The 11,349-nt window shown below is 33.5% G+C and overlaps 1 long non-coding RNA gene across 2 annotated transcripts; it reads right to left on the bottom strand.

The window, feature by feature from the left end:
- Nucleotides 1-1,241: 1,241 nt before the first annotated feature.
- Nucleotides 1,242-7,656, bottom strand: LOC130049126 (uncharacterized). Of its 2 annotated transcripts, none has more exons than XR_008797634.1 (3): nucleotides 7,583-7,656; nucleotides 4,159-4,184; nucleotides 1,242-1,382 (listed from the first exon to the last, which is right to left on the bottom strand). It is a non-coding gene; the product is annotated as an uncharacterized LOC130049126 (long non-coding RNA). The 2 variants fall into 2 exon arrangements; XR_008797635.1 differs by having other exon boundaries at nucleotides 7,597-7,656.
- Nucleotides 7,657-11,349: the final 3,693 nt, after the last annotated feature.

Below are 11,349 nucleotides of genomic sequence, written 5' to 3'. Positions count from 1 at the left end.
GTTTATCCATACAAAACCATAAAAAAAAACCCATCACAAATAGCTTCATGACCCTTACTTTATTTGATTATGTACTACGCATACGCATAGATTAGTTGATTTCCATATGTGTTTGAGAGTAACTACCTGTATGAGTTATTCATGATCTGTAAGCAGGCGCAGAAAGTCAACAGCGTCCTCTGGTGGTGGATAATGTGTTACAATAAATGCCTTGTTGTTGGTGGAAGACTGTCGATACAGAAATCAAGAAGTGGTACACATATAACAACTGCACTTTGTAAATATGGAACTTTTCAACAATTGCGAGATTTGTTATGAAAGATGATGTAGTGAAGCAAACAACAATGAACTTTTAGTGTTGTGTTTTTTGGCTGAAAACAGTACACACCACATCAGTACGATATCATTACCTCATTGGTCATTACCTGGATTTATCTTAAAACTGTTGCAATTTTGAAGAATTGTATTCATCAGTGCATATGTTTCTTACCCACATAGAATTTATTGAGATTGATGATGATGGTAAGGTTAGAACTGAAGAAGAAAGAGAAGAAGAAGAAGAAGAAATCGTCGACGACGACGACGACGAAATTATGACGTTGATGATGGAACATGCTTACAGGAAGATTAATTGCATTGATGTAACAGGTACGGTTTGGTGCACTGGAGGTTAGGAAGAGACTGTACTTGTCAACTGAAATTAATAAGATGGCACCGATTTCCGAACGAAGCAAACGAAATGACAAATAACTTTAAAATGATGTTACACAAGCAGCTTATTATACAATTATCGATGTAATAATAAGGAAATTCAATCTGAGGAAAAATATAGCACGTATACTATACACTACCTGGTTTTACAATTCCCTAAAATATAGCTTATGGTGAGAATTTGTTACCATATACATATATAATTGTAACAGAGCTATATTAATGAAATGGTAATATTTTTACCAACACGCTCTATAGCCTTACACTTACGTGGTAGGATGGAAGATATTTCATTCCCAGCCTGTAGAGCAAACTTGTAATCAACTTCAGTGTACGATGGCCGCAAACTGAATAAATTCTGAATGTAGGGATTTGTTTAATTTTAGTGAATGAATATATTATTTTGTATGGACATAAAATGTATCTCTACATACACGTTTAATAGAAAACAAATAATCAGCAACCATTAATTGAATATACATGACTGCAAGCATCATACACAAGTAGCGAATCACTTTACTGACCTTGAACTCCTGTCAAAGTTCACTTCCATTGGCCAGTTGATCTTTAGTCATCGACTCCAATTTCTTGATATATTCAGTTTTATTTTGCACATGGAATGGTGCTTTAATCATAGCATTGAGTGTCAAGAAAATGGCTTTGTATTGATCCTAAATGTCAAAAGAATATGGTGTAACATCTTTTTGTGAATAAATGATGTTAAAGTCAGTACAAGTATTATCAGGCATTTTGAAAAAAAAATTAGCAAGACCATCGGGACGTGTTGACGGCGAGTGGTGTGTTTCAGACCCCGAATAGAAATTTTACGAAATGGAATTGCTATACAGTCCCTGAAACGTTCTACTTTCCCAAACGATGAATGCGCTATCAGCAAGTGATTTGTAACACTGAACGAACGCAGAACTCGAACAGAGCGCAAAGTGAATGGACAGCGAACGCAAGATGAAGAATTTATTCGGAAAGTCTTAAATTTGTCCATGCATTGTACCTCCTTCATAAACGGATGAGTAAAAAAAAATATATTTGTATCTAAGTAATGAATCAATTCTGTAGTACCGATATCACCAATCTGCATTTGAAGCATTTTGCAAACAGTTTCCAGAACGGGAAAAGAAAAAAAGACACATGTTATATCATGGGAAACATGATACATATCTAAATGTACAGTGTATATCGCATAGTTAAATATTTGTTTCTTACAATATATACGTTTATTCGAAGGCTGTTGACTGAAAGGTTTCTTACATGAAGAAAACAGGGGGAAAAAATAGTTAGAATACGATGAATTAAATTGCAATGAATGAAAAGAAAAAAATAATTAATGGATAATTTGAAAGTTCTTTAGCATGTTTAACGGTGAGTATTCATAACTGATTCCATCAACTGTTGAGATATGACGCTTAGTAATTTTATTATTGTTTATTGGTGTATGTAGAGTTGAACTGTATCAATTAATATTATTTCAAACAAGATTATAATTAATGAAAACTACTTGTACACTTCTTTGAATGCAGTTTAATTATGAATATCAATATTTTAGAAAAGTTTATTTTAATGGCTCACCAAAAGATATGCACATTGATTGTAAGATGTGGCGGGGGGAGGGGGGTCCAAGCTTTAAAAAAAATCCTTATTTGCTGACTAAATAATGAAATGAACCAAAATGGAAGAACTGTATGTCCTACAATAAACAAAATATAATAGAAGTATTGAATGTATTTTTTTTCCTGAAATGATAGTACTGCGAGTACAGCTTCATTGCATCGCTTTTGAAAGTGAAAGTGGGATGGGGTTCGATTCAGTAGCAATATTATCACTCCACTGCGGTTCATTACTGCCATAAGAAAGTGGCAGGGTGCGCACCCAAATTTGGATATGAAAATAAAAGGGAGTAGTACATATTCCAATATTACCTTTTGTTGCTATTTCAAGGATTTAAAAATAAATTGTATAAGTTGCAATACAATGATGCTCTTTGAATTTATGTTATGAATAGCCGACTTCCAACGGTTGTTCTTAAAATATATTTCTGATTGGGGTTTTGTGTAAAATGTGTAAACCTAAACAAAGTTGAAGAATTCGCCCCCTTAAAAAGAACATCGACATGAATTGAGTTGAACATTTTCAATTTCCTTTCCTTCATTTTTAATGTTTAGAATGCTTAATTAAGGCATTTTTAAATGTTAAGAAAAATTTAAGTGTCAGGTTTCAAGGTATGTGCGATATGTAGAGCTCGCTATTCTTTGTTATGTAAACAAGGACCGATCCATGTTTTTGTTTACATAAGCTGAATATACTAGTAAAACTTTCGTTTAAAGCAGTTAATTTAAAATTGAAAATTGAATTCTGAACACAATTTAATAGTTTCTAGTGTTTGACACATCTTATTTTGCTTTAAACTTGCTATTTTCTATTAAGTAATATGTATGTAAACAAAACATGGCACGAGCCTTGTTTACATTACAAAGAATTGTGAGTATTGGATATCGCTTGTAACGCAACAAGTGGTTGACCATAACAAATACTGTAGGTAAGCATATGGTTATGGACTGTGGGACTAATCACCCTTGATCGCCTTATAGAACTTGAAGATATGGTGTTGAATCAAGAGGATATTCTTCTTTCACATCAACTAAGCGCCTCATTAAACTATAATGAAGTACTTAAGCGCGATGACCATGCGGTAACGAGCGGTTTGAGGGAACAAACATTTTTAGAAGAGAACGGAATGTTTTGGTCTGAGAATGCAACGCTTTTGACTGAAAATGGAGTGTTGAATGGTTTGAACAGAACGGTTTGATGTAGGAAAGGGATGGTTCTTATCGAGAACGGAACTGTTCAGATAGTGTAGTGGTACGCATCGAGGTCTGTATTTCTTCTGATTGACTTTGACCTTTTCAAAATGACCTTCCGAGACCTTTGTCCAAAACAGCAATAACTGCTGAAATATCGTTGAGATAAAGGGTGTTTTTCATATGTAAGGTATATGTTCTGAGTGACCCAGACCTTTCCAAAAAAAATTACTTGTTAGAAAGGACCTTTCTGATGAAAAGTTTAGAAGGTATCAGTTCGAACGGACATACACGACAATGACTATATGCTTTCCAAGAACAAGTGTCGTGGAGTGTAAAAACATTTTAAAAGTCGTAATTCACACAAGGCCGTGTTTGATAATTGAATCCGATACCCCGTGATTGAGTAGTGAACTACTTTAATAGTCCAATAGAAATGAAAAGTTAATAGAACAAATTGCAACAAAATGTATTTTAACGAAATAATGTGACTTGATATATCATATTTAAACTTCAGAAAGGTTATATAAATACATGAATATTAATTAAAATATGGTAATTTTCACATTCGAAAGTGACAACCCGGCACTCCAAACACGACCTAATTGAATTGGCACCTTGCGAAATCACTTACTTTGAAGTGTTGATATGATATTGAATCTATAAAATAAAAAAAAATCCACATTAAATTATATATTATATGAAAGGATGCCCATTTATTTAAAAGTTCAATAACTGGTTTCTTTTCAAGATAAGCATCCTGACAATGTGGTATACGTAGAAATATTCAGCAAATAGAAAATAACTTGGTAACTGTAAATAATGTCCGCCAGACACTAAAGGCAGCTTAAACACATCCGATTTATCAAATTAGAGGACAACATAAGAGGGAAGGTCGTCCAGTCATCGGGATTGCAAGATACATACATGTACTTGCCTTCCATGATTAATGTAGGCAATCCGTCATGCCTTGTTTACCAACACAAACATGACATGTACTTCCTCCATAGCGGAGGTATCAATAAAGTTCATTTAATATTTGGTCTACCAAACGTCAACATTTTACATAATGCACAACTATATTTCAAATGCTGTTTGTATATAGCTATGAAACTTCACATGAAGAACTTCTGTCACAAAGGGATGATCCTTATCTTCTATAGATAAAGCAGTCGAATGCCAATGTTACATGCAAACTATCTGTTTGTAAAGAAACTTCAAATAAATGTAAATTATAATTGTATGGTTTTTGTTTTCTTTTTCTTTCCTATGTTTTCTATTTCCCTGTTGAGCATCACTGAAGAGACATAATTTGTTGAAATGCGCATCTGGTGGATCAAAATTGGTATCGTATAAGTTTTACATTATGACCCCTGGGTTGAGGCCTCTGCTGGTGGACTGTTATTCCCCAAGGGTTTCTACAGCCCAATACCTAAGTACTTCGTTACTAGCTTGAAAATACGGATGTATATTTAATTGCTGTTATAAAATTTAGAAATTCATTTCAAAATTAAGGATTATCTCCTTCACACATAGCTCTTATCCTTAGACGAATTTGACTCCACTTTTTTGGCACACTGTTTTTCCCTATAATAGCTCTAAAACTTCATATTTATTTCGGATTTCAAATATTTCGGTTGAGCATCACTGAAGATACATTATTTGTCGAAAAGCGCATCTGCTGCATCAAAATTGGTACCGTATAAGTTTTACATTAATGGTCATTTTCCCTAAAATGAATCATTTATGTCATGGACTTCGGTTTTTTGGACTCTAACATATTCTTATTTATCATTAGAATAAAGGTTGGTTTTGAAAATATCAACAATGGATTATGAATGAAATTCCATAGCTTTCGATGATGTTCAATTCAAACGTGACAATTTGACATTACAGTTATAAACTTTTCCATCCCGATTGTACTAAGTTTTTTAATGTGTCTTATATGATGTGTTGCGTCATCTAAAAATGGTGTAAAACAAATAATTGCAATCAATGTATATGTATAAATTTGACTTCATCTTTCCATCGATTGTTGGCATTAAATTATTTTTTAGCCTCAACCTAACAGCTCGTCCTTTAGCATTGTTCCTAAACTTGTACATTTTTAAAGATACATTTAGATATATCGATGACGTTTTGTCTATTAAGAATGATAGCTTTCATTCATATGTCGATTTGATATATCCCTGTGATCTCGAAATAAAGGACACCACAGAGTCGTCCACTTCTGCTTCATACTTAGATATTTTATTGAAAGTAGATATTAACGGCAAACTGACAACTCAACTGTATGACAAACGTCATGATTTCAGCTTCTCCATCGTCAACTTCCCACAGTTATGTAGCAATATTCCATTATCACCTGTATATGGTGTTTATATATCTCAACTGATTCGATATGCAAGAGCTTGTTCTGGGTATAGTCAGTTTTTAAATCGAAGTAAGCTACTGACAAACAAGTTCATGGTACAGGGATTTCAACAGTCTCGATTGAAGTCAGCATTTCGCAAATTCTATGGTCGTTATAACGATCTAGTTCGTCAATATAACCTCGCATTGGGTCAAATGCTGTCTGACGTGTTTCATACCGATTGTTAAGCCGTTCTTGGCACACTGATTTGACTGCGGATAACTCCGTTTACCTGATCAGGGTATGGGGCTCACGGCGGGTGTGACCGGTCAACAGGGGATGCTTACTCCTCCTAGGCACCTGATCCCACCTCTGGTGTGTCCAGGGGTCCATGTTTGCCCAACTATCTATTTTGTATTGCTTGTAGGAGTTATGAAATTGATCACTGTTCGTTATCTTCACTTTGCATTAATATACCCAAATACAATAAAGATCAAAGAGTTTTAATTCAAACATATATTTTGATTGGATTTTCAAATTTTCAATTAATCTTTCATCAACGAATGGTGTTTCAGCCTTTAAAAAAACACAGTTTCCCCTTCCGTATTATTCATTTAAACTTCTAAAAATATGTTGAAGTATGCATTAATATTTCTAAATACCATACCAAATCAATTAGTTTCAATTTCCTATTTTCAATTGGTTTTTTTTTTACCAATAAATAGTGTTAAGCCAAAAATAACAATCTTTCGTTCAATATTTTTTCCTAAGCTTGTTATACGTGTTATATGATATATTAATATATTTAAATTTGATTGATCACTGTTCGTTATGTTTGCCTTTCATAGTGATAAACATTTGTTGAAATATAAATTTTAATTTGATTTTTGAGTTTTCAAATACTTTTCTTTAATAAATGGTGTTTTAGGCTCAAAATAGCAGCTTTCCTATCAATATCTTTTTTTCTAAAGTTAGCATAAGTGTTAGAGGATGCATTAATAAATCCAAATATATAAATAAAAAAGTCGAATTGGAATATATTTTGATTAATTTCCATTTTCAATGATTTTGCATCAATAAATAGCGTTTTAACATCAAAATAACAGCCATCTCCTCTCTCTCTATATATATATCTTTCTAAACTTCCCACATGTGTTTACAAGTACATCACACTAACAGGAAATGAAAGAAAAAACACACGCCTTTAGTTGCAATTACTTCTCATTTCAAGAAAATTTCTCTATTTCTACTAGAGTAAAATTATATTTCAAGAGTAAATGAAGACAACCAAATATTTCTTAGCCTTTCAATATTTTCTTGATCCCCCCCCCCCCCAGTATGCTTGTATTTCATAGTGATTTCAATAGAGGCTCGACAAAATTAATATATTTTTGTTTTTATTTGTTTTTTGCTTAGTCAGCTTAGTCAGGTATTTAATTCCTATACACTATGCACTATATGTGTATAAGGTCATTTAACAATGCACCCGGTCCGTCACGTAAAGACAAACCTCGAAACATAAATCACACGGACACCATCGGTATATTTGGAGCTATTTTTTGTGACATTGAGTAATTAAAAATTATATCACAGGGTATATAAAGTACAACACAAAACACAAATAAGAAGTAACAAGTAAGCATTGCACACAACATAATGATTCCGCATGCTTTAAAATCGATATTATTTCTTCAAACGTACATACTTTCGTATCCCTACCTTAAGACGTGAATTTAAAACGAAATGTAAGCCCCTTCATTCTAGTGCATCAGGAACTAGGAAGTTTATTTAGGTACGGCTGATAACACAAAGGTCATTTTATCAATCGGAAGAGATGTCTCGATAAAACATTACATTTGCAAGGGGAAATGTTATTAAGATCATTAGACACTGCTTGGTATGTGTAGGACGAAAATAATTCAATATTTAAAGAAGGGCAGACATGAATGGTTTTTGGGGTAAATTAGTATTTACTATCCATATATTTGGGCGTTACTTTTTCTCCATCAAAATGCATGTACTTGATTGATTTCAATTGTGTTATATTTTGTTCTAACTTGCCCCGAACAGCTTTACATTACGCAGTATACACGTCAATGAGGTGTCGAGTTCAAGATTTTATTGAACTTTAGATGGGTTCCACATGTGTATAAGGACATGTTCTGTACACGTTGTGATATTTTACAAGCTATAACAAAGCTAATAAAATTATGTGCACATGTCATAACATGTATAGTATACCAGATATATACTAAATATAAACATAAAGTTAATCTGATTTTATCGCATAAAGCAGGGCAATACGATATCATCTGACGGGAATTCGAGTACATAACAGTATAAATATGGACGTTGTGCTGAACTATCAGGAAACAGAAGTAATGGCGAGATATAAAGGTACGGCAAGATATAATCCGGCGTGTTTTATAAATTGTAATTCGATTTACGTTGGCCAATATACTATATGTTGAGGATAATGATAAAGTATTTCCTTTTGTATTATTGTAGATATTTGTCTGAAGATAAGACACATACGGTCACGTATCATAAATGAATTCACAAAATGGACGTCTTAGTATTTTCGATAACAATAATCTTAGATAAAAAATAGTTTTACTTACTCACCACCACATGTGATCTCATAAAACGTCCGGTATGAAAATCCTATGACTTACTTTTTTGTGGAATACAATTACGAATGTCGTCTGATTAACGACTTTTCACATCACGGAAAAGAAATGCCGACAGAGCAGGAAAAACATAATTCCACGGATGTCAAATACGAGTTAATGCAGTTACAAATAAAGGAGTAATAGGAATACAAACAAGTTTACTATCCTTAACATGTAAAACTAATACGGTACCAATTTTGATGCACCAGATACGCATTTCGGCAAATCGTGTCTCTTCAGTAATGCTCAACCGAAATGCTTGAAATCCGAAATAAATATGAAGTTTTAGAGCTATTATAGGGAAAAACAGTGTGTTATAAAAGTGGAGTCAAATTCGTCCAAGTATAGGAGCTATATGTGAGGGAGATAATCCTTAATTTTGAAGTGAATTTCTAAATTTTAAAACAGCAATTAAATATACATCCGTATTTTCAAGCTAGTAACGAAGTACTTAGATACTGGGCTGTAGAGACCCTCGGGGACTAACAATCCACCAGCAGAGGCCTCGACCCAAGGGTCATAATGTAAAACTAATTCGGTACCAATTTTGATCCACCAGATGCGCATTTCGACAAACCATGTCTCTTCAGTGATGCTCAACCGAAATGTTTGAAATCCGAAATAACAATGAAGTTTTAGAGCTAGTATAGGGAAAAACAGTGTGCCAAAAAAGTGGAGTCAAATTCGTCTAAGGATATGAGCTATGTGTGAGGGAGATAATCCTTAATTTTGGACATCTGATTTATCAAATTTTACAGAAAACGAACAATTTTATGAGATTGAAAGGGATGTGAATTTTAGCGCTTATGGAGTGAAAAGTTGTAAGGTATAAAGACAATGAAATAATTGTAATGTAAATTACACTGACTAGAGTTGACAAGACTAGAGACATTTCCTTTTATAGAAATAAATCACCCGTACTCTCAGTAGAATATCCTGTTATTTCCCATATTAGCTCTTTATGTCACAATGTTAAAAAAAACTAACTGGTCAACTTGTTCACAAGCGAAACACGTTCCCCCTGTGGACCGGTTACACAGGGTGTTAGCCCTCTGTTTTGATCAGGTAAGTAAAGTAATTAATATGCGTAAAGATCAGCAGGCAATAAAAGCCCCGACAATTGGTATGGAATGCACCAGGCAGCATTTTACCTAATAACACATGTTGTATTTGCAAATTAGATTGCTATAACGACCATAACATTTTCGAAATGTTGACTTTAAACGATAGTGTTGAAACATCAGTTTATTTGTCAGTAGTCTGTCTATATTTGGGTCCGTGTTTGCCCTACTACTAAAAAGTTGTTATTGATGTTGTTAAACTTTACTAAATAAAGACTCCGGAACCCCATTGTCGTTTACTTGATCAACGTATAGGACTCACGGCAGCTGTGACCGGTCAACAGGAAATGTTCTCTCCTCTCAGGCACCCAATCTTACCTCAGGTGTATCCAAGGGCCTATATTTACCTTGTATTATTTTGTGAGATTCATAAAAAATAGTCATTGTTATCTTCCTTTTTGCATTTCTACATTTGCGTTTTGATCGATGTGAATAATGAATACCATGTCCTTTGATTTCTGTTTTATCAATAGTCAAAGAGTAAATTATGTCTCAGCTTTTATAACATAATTTTGATATATCTACGGCACATACTGACACACATGTATATGCATGCAAATGTTGGTTTTTTTTCCTTTTATATTATCTAAACAGAGTACTATAAAATATGTGCATGTCCCTATTTATTTTATCCGCACAGGTAAATCAGTGACGTGAAGTGAAACATAGCAGAATTCATCCTCTTACATAGTATGCCAAATCTATTATAGATAAAATAGAATAATAAGACGTATGAATAGAAAAATGTAATGGATAAATAGAGAAATATAGCGGGCACTGAAAATTGTAATTAGTAATTATTTGAGAATTCTCGTCAGCTTTAAATCATTGCATCCTTGTATTTCATTCAGCTAGCGCTATGCACTCCAGAAGTGTTGTTAATAATTTAAAAATTCAAAGTTATTTTATATCGCCTAGCTATAAGTACGATACTATTTTGAATAACAATGGTATTTCTATTCAATATTTTCAATGCGCCAGTGTATACAGTGTTGCTAGAAGAAACTGTAGTTGTTGTTCATCTGTTTTAATATGACGACCCATCACATGAAATAAAATTTGAGAAATCGCATGGTTTTCTGTGGGGCAGATGTCTGTACTTTTTATGTTATAATATTTGAACAGTCCGACTATATCTGTTTTTACGATTTCTTTCATTTATGTAGCAATGTTGATATTGCTTTTAGCAATATTCCATTGTCATTCGCATATGATATTTTTATCTCTCAACTGATTAGATACTTAAGAGCTTGTTTTGTGTATGATCAATTTCTAATCAAGGTAGACTAATAACAAAGAAGTTGATGTTACAGAAGTTCCAACAGTCTTGTTTAAAGTAAGTTTTTCGCAAATGTTGTAATCGTATAATGATCTAGTTTGTGAAATAAACATATCAATGGGTCAAATGTTGTCTGACGTGTTTCATACCGATTGTTAGGCCGTTCTTTGCGCATTGATTTTGACAGTGGATTACTTCATTTACCTGATCAAGATATGGGTCTCACAGCGGGCGTGACCGGTCTACAGAGGATGCTTACTCCTAATTGGCACCCGATCTCATATATGATATGTCCGGAGTACGTGTTTGCCCAACGTTGTATTTTGCATTCCTTGAAGTTAAGAGATTAATCTCTGTTCGCTATCTACACCTTTCATTGACACTAGCGTGAAGTTTGGCT

Source organism: Ostrea edulis, chromosome 8 (assembly GCF_947568905.1).
Source record: "Ostrea edulis chromosome 8, xbOstEdul1.1, whole genome shotgun sequence".
Classification (NCBI taxonomy): domain Eukaryota; kingdom Metazoa; phylum Mollusca; class Bivalvia; order Ostreida; family Ostreidae; genus Ostrea; species Ostrea edulis.
This window is presented reverse-complemented; position numbering and strand designations above follow the sequence as displayed.